This window comes from Ochotona princeps, chromosome 25 (genome assembly GCF_030435755.1).
Source record: "Ochotona princeps isolate mOchPri1 chromosome 25, mOchPri1.hap1, whole genome shotgun sequence".
Taxonomy (NCBI): Eukaryota; Metazoa; Chordata; class Mammalia; order Lagomorpha; family Ochotonidae; genus Ochotona; species Ochotona princeps.
Window position 1 is genome coordinate 30,014,841 of NC_080856.1, and position 15,833 is coordinate 30,030,673.

The 15,833-nt window shown below is 45.1% G+C and overlaps 1 pseudogene; it reads left to right on the plus strand.

Annotated features, from left to right (window-relative positions):
* Positions 1-1,042: 1,042 nt before the first annotated feature.
* LOC101532107 (thioredoxin-dependent peroxide reductase, mitochondrial-like) lies at positions 1,043-2,079 on the plus strand (annotated as a pseudogene).
* Positions 2,080-15,833: the final 13,754 nt, after the last annotated feature.

Consider the following 15,833-nt stretch of genomic DNA (forward strand, 5'->3'; position numbering starts at 1 on the left):
TAGCCAAGAAAAGAAAGAAGAAAGAACAAGTCAATCAACCACCTCAGCTATATGTTAGCAGCGAAATACTGGGCAAATGGAGACTCTATGATGGACTATGTCAATCAGTGGATTCTTCAACGACCTCATCGTGCTTGGAGTGGCGAGACTGGCAGTGATTCATAACTGGTGAACTATCAAAACCACTTAAGCAAGTACCTCAGAGCATGCCCCACATCCGGGACCTGGGGTGGGTGGGAAACTGGGTGGGGCTTCTCCCTCAATAACCCCCTTTACCTCAGATACATGAAGGAAACAGTGTGGAAATGATAGTCTTATCCACTTCCCTATAGCCCTTGAACCTTTTTACCATAATTAACTATGTAAAGATTGTCAAAAATGTAATAATAATAATAATAATAATAAAATTTAATTAAAAAAAAAAAGACTTCACAGGTGCGATGATGCTTGGGATACCTGCCCTGCCTCCCATAGCAGGAGCACCTGGCTCAGCTTCTGATCCAGTTCCCCATAACTGACACCTAAGGAAACAGCAGGTAGTGGCTTAGGTACTTGGGTCCCTGCCATGTTCCCAGCTCCTCGCTTCAGCCTGCTCCAACCCCAGCCATTGTGAGCATCTGCGGGCAGGAACCGGCAGATGGAAGATCTTTCTTTCTTCCCCCCTCTATCTCTGTCTCTCTGCTCTTCAAATAAAGAATTTCAAAGAAGTGATATGTTGCTGAAAAAGATGGCCCTAGGGGTTAAGTAACTTGGTGACGGTAACACGTATCTTGCAAGTTGGCGCTGATACGCGATCCTGGCAGCTTCGGTCCAGAGGGCAACTCCTGTCTGCTGCCCCCACGCCGCAGTGTACAACAGCTATGTTTGGCCTCTTTGGGAAATGTCCATTTAGCTGTCCCTCTTCTGTCTCAGCTGAGTGTCTGCGAGGGGGGGGGGGGAGGGCAGGGAGGAGAAGGGACAAGATGGGCAATCTTCTGGTCAACCTGTCCTAAAGATCTGGTGATATGGTCTGCAAATCTGGAATGCGGAAAGAGGCTGCCTTCCCGGTCTCCTGTCGTCCCCGCGGCAGCCCGCGTGCATTGAAGATGGCAGCTGCTGCAGGAAGGTTGCTTCGGGCCTCGCTCACCTGGCAGGTGGGTGCCCTTGCTCGGGGCCTATCTGTCTTCTCAGCCCCCAGACCTGTTACATTTGCAAGATCCTGTTGGGCCAGCCTCTCGTGGTGTGGCTTCGCTCAGGCAAAACTCGCCTTCAGCACCAGCTCCTCATATCATGTTCCTGCAGTCACCCAGCATGCGCCCTATTTCAAGGGTACGGCCGTCCTCAATGGCGAGTTCAAAGACCTAAGCCTCGATGACTTCAAGGGGGAAATACTTGGCGTTTTTCTTCTACCCGCTGGATTTCACTTTTGTGTGTCTTACAGAAATCGTGGCTTTTAGTGACAAAGCCAATGAGTTTCATGATGTGAACTGTAAAGTTGTCGCTGTCTGCGTGGATTCCCACTTTAGCCATCTTGCCTGGATCAACACACCACGCAAGAACGGCGGTGTGGGCCACATGAACATCGCACTCCTGTCAGACTTAACCAAACAGATCTCCCGAGGCTGCGGTGTGCTGTTGTTGGAGGGCTCCGGGGTGGCGCTGAGAGGCCTCTTCATTATTGACCCCAATGGGGTCATCAAGCACCTGAGCGTCAACGACCTGCCCGTGGGGCGCACTGTGGAAGAGACTCTTCGCCTGGTGAAGGCATTCCAGTACGCGGAGACCCACGGCGAAGTGTGCCCGGCCAGCTGGACACCGAATTCTCCCACGATCAAGTCAAATCCAACTGCTTCCAAGGAGTACTTTGAGAAGGTCTATCAGTAGCTCATCCCATGTGTACCTGCACCTTGTCACACAGGAAGATAATCGCAACCCACCCACACCTGGTACCCACTTTTATCATTGTGAAGGTGGGGGGCTGTAGAAGGCAAAAAGACAGCTCTGCTTAGCTTGATAAACAGTCCATCTAAACGTTCTGCTTCTGTAAGACTGGCTCGGTAGTTTATAGCTGCAGACACAAGGAGCCTTTAGTGGAACACTGGGAGGGTTGGCCTGTTCCCAGAGACCCCCTCATTCTACCTCCCACTCCTTAGCTCACGGCTCCTGCTGGGGGAGGGGGGGCACGCTCTGTGCTAGCCTGACCCAGTGCCTCCTCCACACCAGACGACAGCACTGGAAGCTTCTGATCAAGGGTCCTGGAAGTTTCTCCCTGAATTTTGTTGTAGTAAGCTGTTTTTTTTTTTTTTTTTTTCCAGATCTCAAAGATTCTAGTTTTAACTTGTTAGAATCAGCAGTTGTGTTTAACGCCTGCAATGATGTGGAAACAAATACGAATTGTCGTTCAAAACCATGGCAGCAGAGTGTGCTAACTGACCCTGCCCAGCCCCAGCCTTGAGCCTGCAGCTCGCCCCACAATCCACTGAGCATCCCCTAGCGGTGACTGACTGCCCGGCCCTGAGCCTGCAGCTGGCCCCGAGAAAACCCCTCTCGGTGTTTTCTGTGCTTCTCCAGATTCTAATGAAGTGTAGTTACAATGGATATTTATTGAATCCAGGGATGGCATTCTGAAATCATGGTAATCTTTCTTGAATGAAAGAGGCTGCTTTCGGAGGACAGAGGAAGTGAGGGGCCACCTTGTCCCGGCCCTGCCTGAGACTTTCCTGGGCACTTGTCACCTGTGACCTTCCTTATCCTGAGATAGTTCAGCCTCTGCTCTTGGTGCCCAAATAGTTTAACTCTGAGTCAGATTTTATCCAGGGGCTGGTGCTGTGACATATCAGGCAAAGCTTCCACTGTGGTACCAGCATCCCATAAGGGTGCCAGTTCAAATCCTGGTGGTTCCACTTCTGATCCAGCTTCCTGATAATGCACCTAGGAAGGCAGTAGAGGGTGACCCTCATGAGTCCTTGAGGCCTGTGCACCCACCAGGGAGAGCCAGAAGACGCCCCTGATTTCTGGTTTTGGACCTACCCAGTTCCAGCTGTTGTGGCCATTGTTGGGGAGTGAACTAGCAGATGGAATATCTCTCTCTCTCTGCGCAACTGTTTCAAATAAATAAATATTTGTAAAAAAGAATTCATCCAGACTCACTGAAAAATAAATGAAATTCACCAGCTGGGACATCTATCTCTGTGTCTCTCAAAACTTAATTTTTAAAAATGACGTTTCCCCCAAAACACACAAAACCAAAAAAACAAAACAAAACAAAACAAAACAAAACCCAACACCTTCTGCCAACTTAAAATGACAAAGTGCAAACTGAGGGATAATTAGCAGTTGAGCATTCACTAGTGAAAGTTGAGTAGTCAGACTCTAGCCTAAGAAGAAGGTCTCCGGGGGATTTTGAGAAACAATCACTGACTTTTCCCAGCCAACAGGAGACCCAGCCGTCTGGGTCGGTGGGTGGGAGACAGAGACATGGGTGGAAGCCGTGCCTGGAAGAGAGCTGTAGCTAGCTTACAGTGAGATGTGTTCTGTGAAATGTTTTGGGAGAGAGAACCCTCCTCTCATATGCCATTAAGAGTGCTACCTGCCATGGCCTAGTAGGTTAAGCTTCTGCCTGTTGGGCTGCCATATATATGGGCATTGATTTGAGTTGCAGCTGCTCCATTTCTGATCCAGCTCCCTGCTAACATGCCTGGGAAAGTAGTGGAGGATGACCCAAGTGCTTACAACCCTGTAACCAACTGGGAGACTCAGAAGCCCCTAGCTCCTGCTCCTAGATCCTGACTTTGGATGGACTCAGCTTTGGTTGTTGCAGCCATATCGGCAGTGAATCAGAAGCTGGAAGATCTCATCCTTCTCTGCAAATCTGCCTTTCAAATAAAAATAAACTTCTTAAAAATAAAAGAGTGGCACCTGCCAAAGCAGGAGAGGGGTGTTGGAAAGTGGGGCACTGTGGCCTCAGCACGAATCCCCCCACTCAGAGGTGTGAGCACCCCCACAGGGTCTCCTGCACAAATGTCCTTCCTAACACAGCCAGTGTGCAAGAGTTTGCGCCAACTGCTATAACCTTTGCGAAAACTCCAGGGCTGCCTCTGCGGACGAGTAAGAGAAGGAAAGCCCCAAGGTTCTGACACAGCCACAGGAGACACCCTGTGCCATTTCAGAGTGATTTATCATCTCCCCTGCTTCAACCAGAGCTCGGAGCAGTTGCAGAGACAGAGGTGGAAGTTGACGGTAGTCCGCAATGACTCCCACGCACATGTCTCCTCAGAGTGGAGAGTCGTTTGCCTCCGTCTTGGGAGACCTACCAACAAGTGCAGGCTTCACTCTCCACTCTAGAACCAAGTGTGGGTGGAAGAAGCAACAAGAACTCACTGGACCCCAAAGATACTGTAAATCTGTCTTTCCAATAAAAATAATAAATAAGTCTTACAAAATCAAAATTTTCACAGATTTTTGCAAAGACATCATTTCAATACACTCTAAGTTCACTACCAACCTGAATATTCAGCAAATAAAAAAAGCAAAAAGAACACAGTTTCCCAAGAGGAAACAAGGGCTAAAAATGACAATCATATCATGAGATGTCTGCTTTACATCTATCATATATTTTTTGATATCTGCCACACATCTGAGGAAGCATGATATTTGTCTTTGGGTGCCTTGGCTATTTCACTAAGGTAACAACAGTTTCCAGTTGCATCTGGCTAGTGGCCAAAGACAGCCTTTCGTTCTTTTTTATGGCCGAGCCGTAGTCCATCATGTAAATGCACCTGTCATCAGGTGGTAGACATCTTGGTTGATTCCGTAGCTTAGCCATTGTGAACTGGGCTGCTGTATCCTTGGGTAAGAGAATTCTCATGGGTCGATGTTGTGTTTGGGTAGACTACCAGGACTGGAATGGTTGCACACCCAGGTTGTGATTCATTTATCCTCTTGTGTCTATTTTCACTGACTTTCTGGCTCCCCAGGGGGAGCTCTGTGAGGAAAGTCCTTGAATAACCGAGCTAGTGTAACCAACTGGAGTGAAGACATCTTCTGTTTTCGCTGCTGCTGTTGCAAACTCCATGTGAGTAGAAATTAATGAAGTGTGCATTTGGGACTTCCAGGAGCCAAAGAGAGCATACGGCTTGGAAGGGTGGGGCTTCCACCCGGCTGAACAGTCCATCAGCTGCAGACATTTGCGTTTCTCCGTACTGAGAGCAGGAAGACACAGACCCTGACCAGGAATCCTCCCCTGGGCTCAGCAGCATACCAGCCTGAACATCTGCTTACTGGTTGACCGAATGAACTCACTTTCCAGCCTCCACCTCTTGCTCTCCATATCCCTTTGCTTTAAAGTCCCCTGTTTGCTGGCTTGTTAGGAGGGAAAAAGCACATTTTAGATCCAGACATTGCTCCTTGCTCAAGACGACCAGCTTCTGGAAAGAAAGTCTTTCCTCTTACCCAGCTCTGTCTGCAGTGAGTCCAGAGGCAGACAGCAAGGGCCTTGGTAAACTGTCACTGGAGGGTTTAGAATCTCTCTGCAGGACATGGGTGTTCTAGACAGGTTCTAGAAGGAAACATTGTCTGTCCCTCATCTCTGCCATGGTCTTTCCCTGCAGGAAGGCATTTCCCACCATGATACAGGTTCTGTGGAGACTCCAGGGTGGATTATATGGGATATGCCCTCTTTCTTGGAGAGAAAATGGACAGATAGGAGATGCTCTCCCCACATGCTAATAATGACTGGGGCTGGGCTAGGCCAAAGCTAGGGGCTAGGAATTGAATCTGGTTCTCTCACATGAGTGACAGGAACCCAAGTACTTGAACCTTAGCCTGTTGCTTCCCCGGGTGTGCACTGGTAGGGGGCTGGCTTTAGGAGCAGAGCCAGGTCTTGAACTCAGGCACTCTGATGTGGAAGATGAGCATCCCAACTGGGGTCTTCAAGGCTTATTATCTTTTATGGAAACTGCAGATTTACAAGAGTAGGAAAAACAGAGAGAAATATCTTCCATCTGCTAGTTCACTCTCCCAAATGGCTGCAACAGCTGGAGCTGAGCCCATCTGAGGCCAGGAGCCAGGAGCATCTACCAGCTCTCCCACACAGGTACAGGGTCATAAGGCTTTGGTATATCCTCCCCTGATTTCCAGACCATAAGAAGGGAACAAGGATCCTTATAGAATCCTGGTTCTTGAAGGCAGGAAACTAGCCAATTGAGCCATTTAGCACCCCAACCCCAGCTGGGGGTCTTAAATGCAGTGCCAAATATCTGCCCTGCTTGTTTTATTTTATTTATTTTTATTTTTTTAAAGATGTATTATTCTTATTGGAAAGCCAGATATACAGAGAGGAGGAGAGACAGAGAAGTGAGCCGCAATGGCCGGTGCTGCGCCGATCCGAAGCCAGGAACCAGGAACCTCTTCCAGGTCTCCCACACGGGTGTAGGGTCCCAAAGCCTTGGGCCGTCCTCAACTGCTTTCCCAGGCCACAAACAGGGAGCTGGATGGGAAGTGGAGCAGCCTGGATTAGAACCGGCGCCCATATGGGATCCCGCAGCGTTCAAGGTGAGGACTTTAGCCTCTAGGCCACGCCGCCAGGCCCGCTTGTTTTATTTTAAAAAGATCTTCTGAGGGGGCTGATGTTGACACTGTAGCTCAATGGGTTGGGAGGCTGTCTGCCACACCTGAAGCCATCTTAGGGAACAGAGTCAGTTCCCAGCTGCTCCGCTTCCAACCCACTCCTTGCTAACCTGTCTGGGGAAGCAGCCTACTGCAGCCTGAGTGGTTTGGCCCTGGCCTCTCACACAGGAGACTAGGATAGAATTCCTGGCTCCTGGCTTCAGCCAGATCCAGCTCTGGGGAGAGTGAATTAACAAAGGGAAGATCTCTCTCTCTCTGTTTCTCTCTGCCTTTCAAATAAATATAGCAATACCTATTTTTTAATCCTTTCAGATAGTAAATGTGTTGCTAGCAGCAGGAAGAGATGCAGCCAAGTGAGGGATTTAAGATTCAAAATAATTGATTGTGGGAAACGCACTCCAGAAGTTCCATGCCTGCCCTGCCCCTCCTGTGCTCCGCACCCCTGGCCCCTCCTGCCTCCTACTGTGCTACTCTAGGCTAATTAACTACAGGGATACTTTGGGCTCCAGTAGCTTCCTTCCTGCCACTCAGTTAATTGAATTCTTGCAAACTTTGTACTGCACACCTCTCAGTCTGGTTGAAGACTGAGAACTTAAAAACCCCTACTTTGTCCACCCTACACAATATCTCCTGGAGTGTAGCAGAAAGACTCCTTCCAACATCCTATGCATGTGTCCGATGAATCGCACTTGCTCTATCATAATTCTGGCTTCCTGGTTCCTGGGATTTGTACCACCCTTCTGGAGAAGTCATCTACATGTAGGTGAGGTTACCCATAAGCGGGTTTTTTGTCATACGGTTCTGTTTTGAGTACTCTTCTGAAGGTTGGGCGCAGCCCAGGGTCCTACCAGACATCCTTATGGCCCATCAGGTTTGGGTTCACGTCAGGTTTGGATCCGCATCAGGTTTGGGTTCCCATCGGCTTTGGGTCCCTGTCAGATCTGGTCTGTCATCAGGGTTCTGGATTGGAATGCAAAGTTTTCCTAAAGCAGCATGATAGGAGGCAGGAGGGGTGGGGCAACTGGAATTTTTGTAGCCAATTCCGCACTGTCAAGTAACTTGAACTGTGGCCAATTTCGCACTGTCAGGTAACTTGAACCATGCAGGTGGTAAGCGGGGCAGCACCGGGCACCTGCATTTCAGTGCTGTCTGTGCAGCCAGTGGGTGCTAGCTCTTGACCTGGTCCACCTACCCCTGAAGCCTACTCTGGTGTTTCTTCACTGGCATTTAAGCTCAGACTTAACCTACTGCAAGAAAATCTATGTTATCGACACATTCTTTTTTTACAGATTCAAAAAAAAATTTTTATTGGAAAGGAAGATATACAAAGAGAAGAGACAGAGAGGAAGATCTTCCCTCCGATGATTCACTTCCAAAGTGAGCGCAAATCCAAGTGAGCACCCATCCAAAGCCGAGAACCAGGAACTTCCTCCAGGTCTTCCACGTAGGCGCAGGGTCCCAAGGCTTTGGGCCGTCCTTGACTGCTTTCCCATGCCACAAACAGGGAGCTGGATGGGAAGTGGGGCTGCTGGGATTAGAACCGGCGCCCATGTGGGATCCTGGCACGTTCAAGGTGAGGACTTCAGCTGCTAGGTCACCGCGCCAGGCCCTATCGACACATTCTGAACACTCTTAGCGGACAGGTGAGCGTGTGCGGGATCGTAGTGGATGTCTCCCGAGACTAGATAGACATTGCCTGTTATATGCCATAAACTGTACCAACTTATCCCTCAGCCAGCAATGTACCTGTACCCCCAACTGAGTTTTATAATGAAACAAGCAAACATGTTGTCTGGGGTTGCGTTTTGGCACAGAGAGCTTAGCGGTCCTCAGTGATGTTGGTATCTGATACTGAAGCTCCAGTTTTATTCCTTGATACTCTCCTGATCCAGCTCTCCATTAAGGTGCCTGGGGAAGCCCTGGAGGATGGTCTAAGCTGGACCCCTGCCATCTGCGCGTGAGACCCAGGTTCCATGTTCCTTGCTTTGGCCCTGGTCCAGTCCTGGACATTGAGGGCATCTGACGAGTGAAGTCTCTCTTTCTCCATTCTCTCCCTCTCTGGCACTCTGCTTTCCAATTAAAATCACGAACCTTTTTTTTTTTTTTCAGTGCCCTATAACGGGTGAATATAAATAATCATTTCTTTGGAAAATGAGAGACATAGGTATTCCCATCTACTGGTTCATCCCCTCCTCACCTCCACCCCATGTGCCTGAACACAGCCACCAAGCTGGACCTGAAGCTAGGTTCTCCTTCCCTCGCTCTCCCCGCCCCCAGGGGGGAGGGGGCTTGTAGGAACAATCCCATCCTGGCTGAACTTCTAGGATCTGCATTAGCAGGGAGCTGTGCTAAGGGTCATTGAACCCAGGTGGAAGGCAGGAACCTTCATAACTAGGCTAACAACCCCTGGAAACCTACAATACAGCATAGAGAGGAGTTTATCCAAACTGAGCAGTGTAGGCATGTGACCGGAAGAAGACACTGGTCTCCCTTTCTGGAGCGTTGTCTGGAAAGTAGTCCTGAAAAACAACTGCCTCCCCCCACCCCCAGCTGTCACTTGCCAGGCTGGGCTTCCCAGAGCAAGGCGATCTGGGGCACCGGCTGGCTCAGAACCGCCCTGCCAGCTGCTTCTGCCTCCTCGCCTCCAGCACACCCTCGCCCTCTGCTGGTTTCTACAAGGAACCACACGAAAAGGTACTGCAATCCGGTAGGGTGTTTTTTGTTTTGGTTTGTTTTTCCTCATGGGTTCTTGCGCTGTTGGGAAGGGCGGCATGTCACATACATGTCTCATAGTAACCTAATATTATACGTTATGATATTTAGTCCCAAATCACTTTCTCAGCTATTCCTTTCATCACTACACAGAACCTCTGTACCTTACCTATGGCGTTGATGCTGCTTTAAATGCTATCTTTACCGCCTTCCCCACAATACTTTGTGAGGACAGTATGTATCCTACAGGGTCCTCAGGAAACAGCTGCACTTTTGGGAAATAGTCACCGTGCGCATCTTCTGTCCACACCCCTTGAAGTAGAACTCAGATTTATTACCGATTTTGTTTTATAAATCTTTATAAATCCTCCAATTACTCTTCCCAAATGGCTATAAGGGCCAGGACTGAGCTGAGCTGAGCCCACGCCAGGAGCTGGAACTCTCCCTGAGCACATAGACCAAAGTCAGCTGCTTTCCCAGGCACATCATCAGGGCAATGCTTCCGAAACGGAGACGGTGAGACTAACCAGCCCTGCGAGATGGGATGCCGGGACCGCCACCTGCAGCTTAAAAAAAAATGGGCCATAATCCCAACACTTGTATCCCTGATCACCGGTTTCAGTACATGAGTAAATAAAGTAGAAGAAATTTGGGAGAAAAGAAAAATAAATGCATTCTTCTATCTCAAAGTTAAAGAGACGTAGAGAGAAATAGTTTCCAATTGTGGTTTACTCCCCAGGTTGGCTGCAATGGGCAGGACTGGGTGTGGCCTAAAAAGAAGAGCCAGGAAATTTATCTTGATTCCCCATGCTCGAGGAAGGGCCCCAGACCCTTAGGTCATCCTCTGCTTTCCCCATGCCGCAAGTCGGGTGCTGGATCCTAAAGGAGCATCTGCGATATGAGCTGGTGTCCACATGGGACACCATCATGGGTGGGGCTTTGACCCACTATGCCATAACTCCAGCCCTAAACAAGAGAGTTCAGTTCAGAAAAATGTGAGAAGCTGATGTGGTCCTAGTGTGAGAATTTGGGGAATGCACGGAGCTTTCTCACTGGTGCATACTTGGGTTAGATTTTTTTTTTCAACCTATGAATTTGTTAAAATTTGCAAAGACATATTGAAAGTACTTTTGCCAATTCCTACTCCTAACAGCAATTGTTCCAATATCCAACCCATAGTATCTCCACATTAAAACACCTATATGAGTATTTCTTGGTTTGGATTGAAATTGTGTTATGTATTCTGGTGTACAAGAACCTATATTCACTGAATCTGTTATTAATTAGAATCTTTCTGTGTATTGTAGGCTTTTCATATTTTCATGTTTTGAGTATTTGTATCCCCAGCTTTTTATTTGTGCATGTATACCATACACTAAGCGTTTTCCCAGTCTTACTCTAGCACTACTTCAGAACATGGCACATAAGTTGAGTTGTGTCATTTCCGTCATTTGTCATGTATTTTTATCTTCATTATATATATTTTCTTGAGCTTGAGAATGATTTATGTCTTTTTGAAAAAGATTTATTTATTTTTATTGGGAAGTCAGATATGGAGAGGAGAGACAGAGAAGATCTTCCATCCAATGATTCACTCCCCAAGTGGCCACAATGGCTGGAGCTGAGCCAGTCCATAGCCAGGAGACAGGAACTTCCTCCAGGTCTCCCACGCAGGTGCAAGGTCCCAAGGCTTTGGGCCGTCCTCGACTGCTTTCCCAGGCCACAAGCAGGGAGCTGGATGGGAAGTAGGGCTGCTGGAATTAGAACCGGCGCCCATATGGGATCCCAGGTGCATAAGGCAAGGACTTCAACCACTACACTATCGCGCCGGGCCCTATAAGAATGTCTTTTAAGATCCAACATACATGTTTTGGTGAGATGACCTTACTGTGTTTTAAAAAGACTTTGCATTACAGAATATGCAGTATTTCCTGATGGTAGAGGACTGTTTTTAAGGACTGACAGGTAGTGCTGCGATGAATATGGTTTGTCTTGTGGCTCGTATAAGTGCCCAATTAGAGCAACCTTACTAATTTTTAACTAATCTGATATTTTGTTCTTGCAAGAGAGACATACAAACATCCTTCTGTATGATTGAAACTGGAGTAAGTATTCTTGTTTTCTAAAATGTTTCCTTGTAAATTTCAAAGCTATTTTTAGGTTTATGGAGATTCAGTATTCTATGCACATGTGTGCACACATTGATATGAATATATGTGCATACATATATTTGGGTATATATATAATCAGATAAGTATTTTGTGTTTATATTTAATAGACAAATGAATTAAGCCATAAACATTGAGTTAGTTTATGATGTACAAAATAACGTTTGGATATGTGCACGTATTGTATGATTGCTAAGTTGATCTACTTCACAATATTTTCCTTTTATCTTGGAAATATTCAAATATCCAATATGCTGCTACTATTGTAGCCACCAAATAGATGCCCTGGATTTTATTTCTGTTGTCTCCTTGGCATTTGGACACTTTCTTGCCATCTTCCTAGTTTGCTTATCCTACAGCCTCTAGCTTGCTGTTTCTTCTAAATTTCTCTAAGTCTGAACAGAATCCTGATGTGGAAAAATAATATACAACATTGTATGTTTCTTCCAAATCCAGCAGGTCATCCAGATCTTCCATTTGGGTGATCAATATCTAAGTAACTGAGCTGCCTCCTATGCTCCAGTTTTAATGACTTTAAAAACTATATAACCATGCATAATGAACAATGTTTTTATAACTATAATGTGTTGATGCTTGTGAAATTCTCTATCTTCCTATATTCTTAAAAATATAGTTTTGGTCCCGGTGCGGTAGCCTAGTGGCTAAAGTCCTTGCCTTGAACACGTTGGGTTCCCATAATGGCACTGGTTCTAATCCCAGCAGCCCACTTCCCATCCAGCTCCCTGCTTGTGGCCTGGGAAAGCATTCAGTGACAGCCCAAAGCCTTGGAACTCTGCACCCACATGGGAGATCTGGAAGAAGTTCCTAGATCCTGGCTTCAGATTGGCTCAGCTCTGGTTGTTGCACCCACTTGAAGAGTGAGTCAGCAAACAAGATCTTCTAATCTGTCTCTTCTCTCTGCAAATCTGACTTTCCAATAAAAATAAATAAATCTTAAAAAATTAAAATTTATACAGTTTCAAAAACTAGGAACAGAGGGTAGGGCTAGAGATTTTTAAACTGTATTTCTTTGGTTAGCATATATTTTTTCTTAAAATTATTGTTGAAAGGTCAGAAAAGCTATGTTTCTACTTTTCGCACATAAAATATTATAGCTAGTGTTGTATTAAAATGTGCAACAATTTCTCTTAATAACTATACCGATGTTTGCAGAAAACCGAACCCTCTATGAAATAACAAGAACCCTCTATGAATTAACAAATAGGAACCCTCTATGAAATAACAAAAAGGAATGCTCTATGAAATAATATTGCCTCAACTTCAGAATGAAATTCTATTGAGTGTAGATTTTTTTAATCAACAAAAACACTATTTTCATGATGAATATCATTTACTGTACTTCAATTGAATTTAAGTAATTCAACCAGAATCAAAAGATGCATTATGGCACCACATCAAAATGACTTGGAACCATAAAGAAAAGCTATGCAGTCAGGACCACGGTGATTTTCCACTGACTTGTCAGTAGCAATACCAAAAATAACTTCGGTGTGTTTTGTATGGGTTGTTTTGCATACTCTATGGTACCCCACCAGTGGTACAGCATCATGGGATCCAGGAAGAGAGTAAAAAGACAGGATGTCACCACGTATGGGTTTGGTCGACATTAGCCAAAGGATTCCTTTGGCAGCCCAAATCCCAAAGCCAGCCAGAGGTTTAGGACTCAACTTCTCAAATTTGGGGTGTACCTTATGTTATACAAAGTGTATATGCATTTCTCCTACTGGTTATTATCACTGCACACCAACGATGCATTATATTAGAGGGTGGAAGTAGATCCATTCTCTTACCTGCACTTTTTTTCCCTTAACCTATGAAATTTCTTGATGACAATTTACATGTTAAATACTAAAACATGCAAAAATATGTTATTGTAAAGGAGTCACTGAGGTGTATTGAAAGGCTTCCCTGCCTGATCCTTATCTACTGTAACTCCGATTTAATTGGTAGGGCTAAACAAATGATCAGATTTGCTTTTTGTTGATTAACGCCGTTGATTTTAGAGTGCGTGCTGGTTTGATATTTTATCCCTTTTTAGTTTTTATTGTTAGTTTTCTTAAGGTTTCTTTTTCTAATCTTCAAGTGAGGCTACTTGGTGAACTAAAAAATGACAGGCGTGTATTGTCATTAGACGATCGTCATGATAGCTCTCTGGCTGTATGTCCTCAGTCTGTTACTGTAGAGTCATACTTGGGTTCTGTGGTTGAGGCCAGTGCAGACAATATTAGCAGAGGCATGGGAGAACTTTTCTAATGCTTTCACAGAGACAATGAAAACTTTCCAAATTTTCATGGGCTAAATTTCATGAAAGTAACATTGTCCGATAACTGTAAAATGAGCAGTTCACTAACACACAACTCAAAATTCTTTTTAAAAAAATTTATTTATTTTTATTGGAAAGGCAAATGTACAGAGAGAAAGAGAGACAGAGCAAGATCTTCCATCCTCTGGATCACTCCCCAGGTGGCCATAATGGCTGGAGCTGAGCCAATCTTAAGCCAGGAGCCAGGAGCCACAAGCCAGGACCCTCTTCTGGGACCCCTATGTGAGTGCAGAGTCCTAAGGCTTTAGGTCATCCTCCTCTGCTTTCCCAGGCCACATATAGGGAGCTGGATGAGAAGTGGAGTAGTTGGGATACAAAGTGGCACCCATATAGGATCTCGGTGCTTGAAAAAGGATTATCCAATCAAGCCGTTGTGCCGGGCCCACAACTCAACCTGAATAGGTAACACGTCTCAGTTGTGATAAAGTTTCCTTATTGTGGGAATTGTGCCAGTTCCAAAATGGTTGCATTAAGGCACTTGTACCTAAGTATTGTACATTTAGCAGCATATTAAAGCCTTCTGCATAAAACAAAACCAGCTGATTTTCTGTAAAGGTAGTAAGGTTGAGATCATTATGCATTACGAAGAGTTTTTAACCAAGGAACAGAGAGCTGAAGGCCAAACACTATGCCCTATTTTTGGATAGAACACGGACGAGTTGAAATTTTATTTTATTGTTAACTGCTGAGAGTTAAAACAGCATGGCCAGAAATAACTAAGCACATTGTGTGTTTCCTTTAATGTCAAGAAAATAACAGTAGCAGGGAGCATGGATTATCATGTCTTGTGACCTTGGAATGTTGGCATTCCATGTAAGCACTGGTTCACATGCCAGATGCTTCAATTCCAATTCATTTCCCTGCTTTTGTGCCTGGGAAAACAATGGAAAATAATTCCAATCACTTGGGCCCCCTGTTACCCATTGGGAGACTTGAACACAATTCCAAGTCTGTGGCTTTGGTTTGTACCAAAGAATGGAAGATTTTCTCTCTCTCTCTCTCTAACTCTGCCTTTCAAATGAATAAATGAAGCTTAACAAGAAAAACCCGGTAGACTCAAATTTAATCGTTTCAGAGATTTCATTAAATGCGAACGATATAAGTGCCCTCAAATGAAAAGCCAGATGTGGTTATAATCATTTCAAAAAGATGATCAGAAACTGTTTACAAAGAGTTCTTGAAAGATAAATAAAGTAATACATTGAAGGGTTAGAAAACATCTTACTACTAACAAAAAACTGTACATTTCAGAATAGGCAATATTTGAAAATGAAAAAAATGGCCAGTCAGGAGCCTGTATTTTATAAAGCATATTATATATTATATTTATAAAGTATTTTATAATCATAAATGCTTCAACCACTGGTATATTATTCTTAGGTGCACCAAGAAAATGCCACAAGAAGGACAACATTCTGTGCTGTCTCAATAATCTTAAGAAAATTCAAAACTTGCAAGGTAAGATTACCAAATCACACAAACATTAAATTTCAACTCAATGGATAGAATGTAAAAATTTGTACACCAAACAGAAATCTAAGTATCCAAAGATTCAAACAAAAATCAAAATGAAATACTGCAAACATTTTGGACTAAATGAAAATATACTACATCAGACCTTATGGAATACCACTAAGAGTAAGCATGCAGGGGAGAAGTTACAGCATTTACAAATGGTAACAATATTGGAAAAGAACAGATATCAAATCTATGACCTCTAATACCACATTAAGAAACGAAGAAGGAATGGGCATTAACACAGCAGTTAAGATGCAGTGTAGGATGGCCACCTGCCATAGCTGAGTGCCTGGTTCAAGTCCTTGCGGCTATAATTCAAATGCAGCTTCAGGCCAATGTAAATTAAGGGAGTACTTGGATTGGCCCAACCTAGGGTTTCATGTGCATCTGGTGAGTAAACCAGCAGAGACAGGATCTATCGCTCTGTGTCTCTGCCTGACTACTTTAAAATGAAATGAAAATGTAGGGCAGGAGAGAGGAGTTAG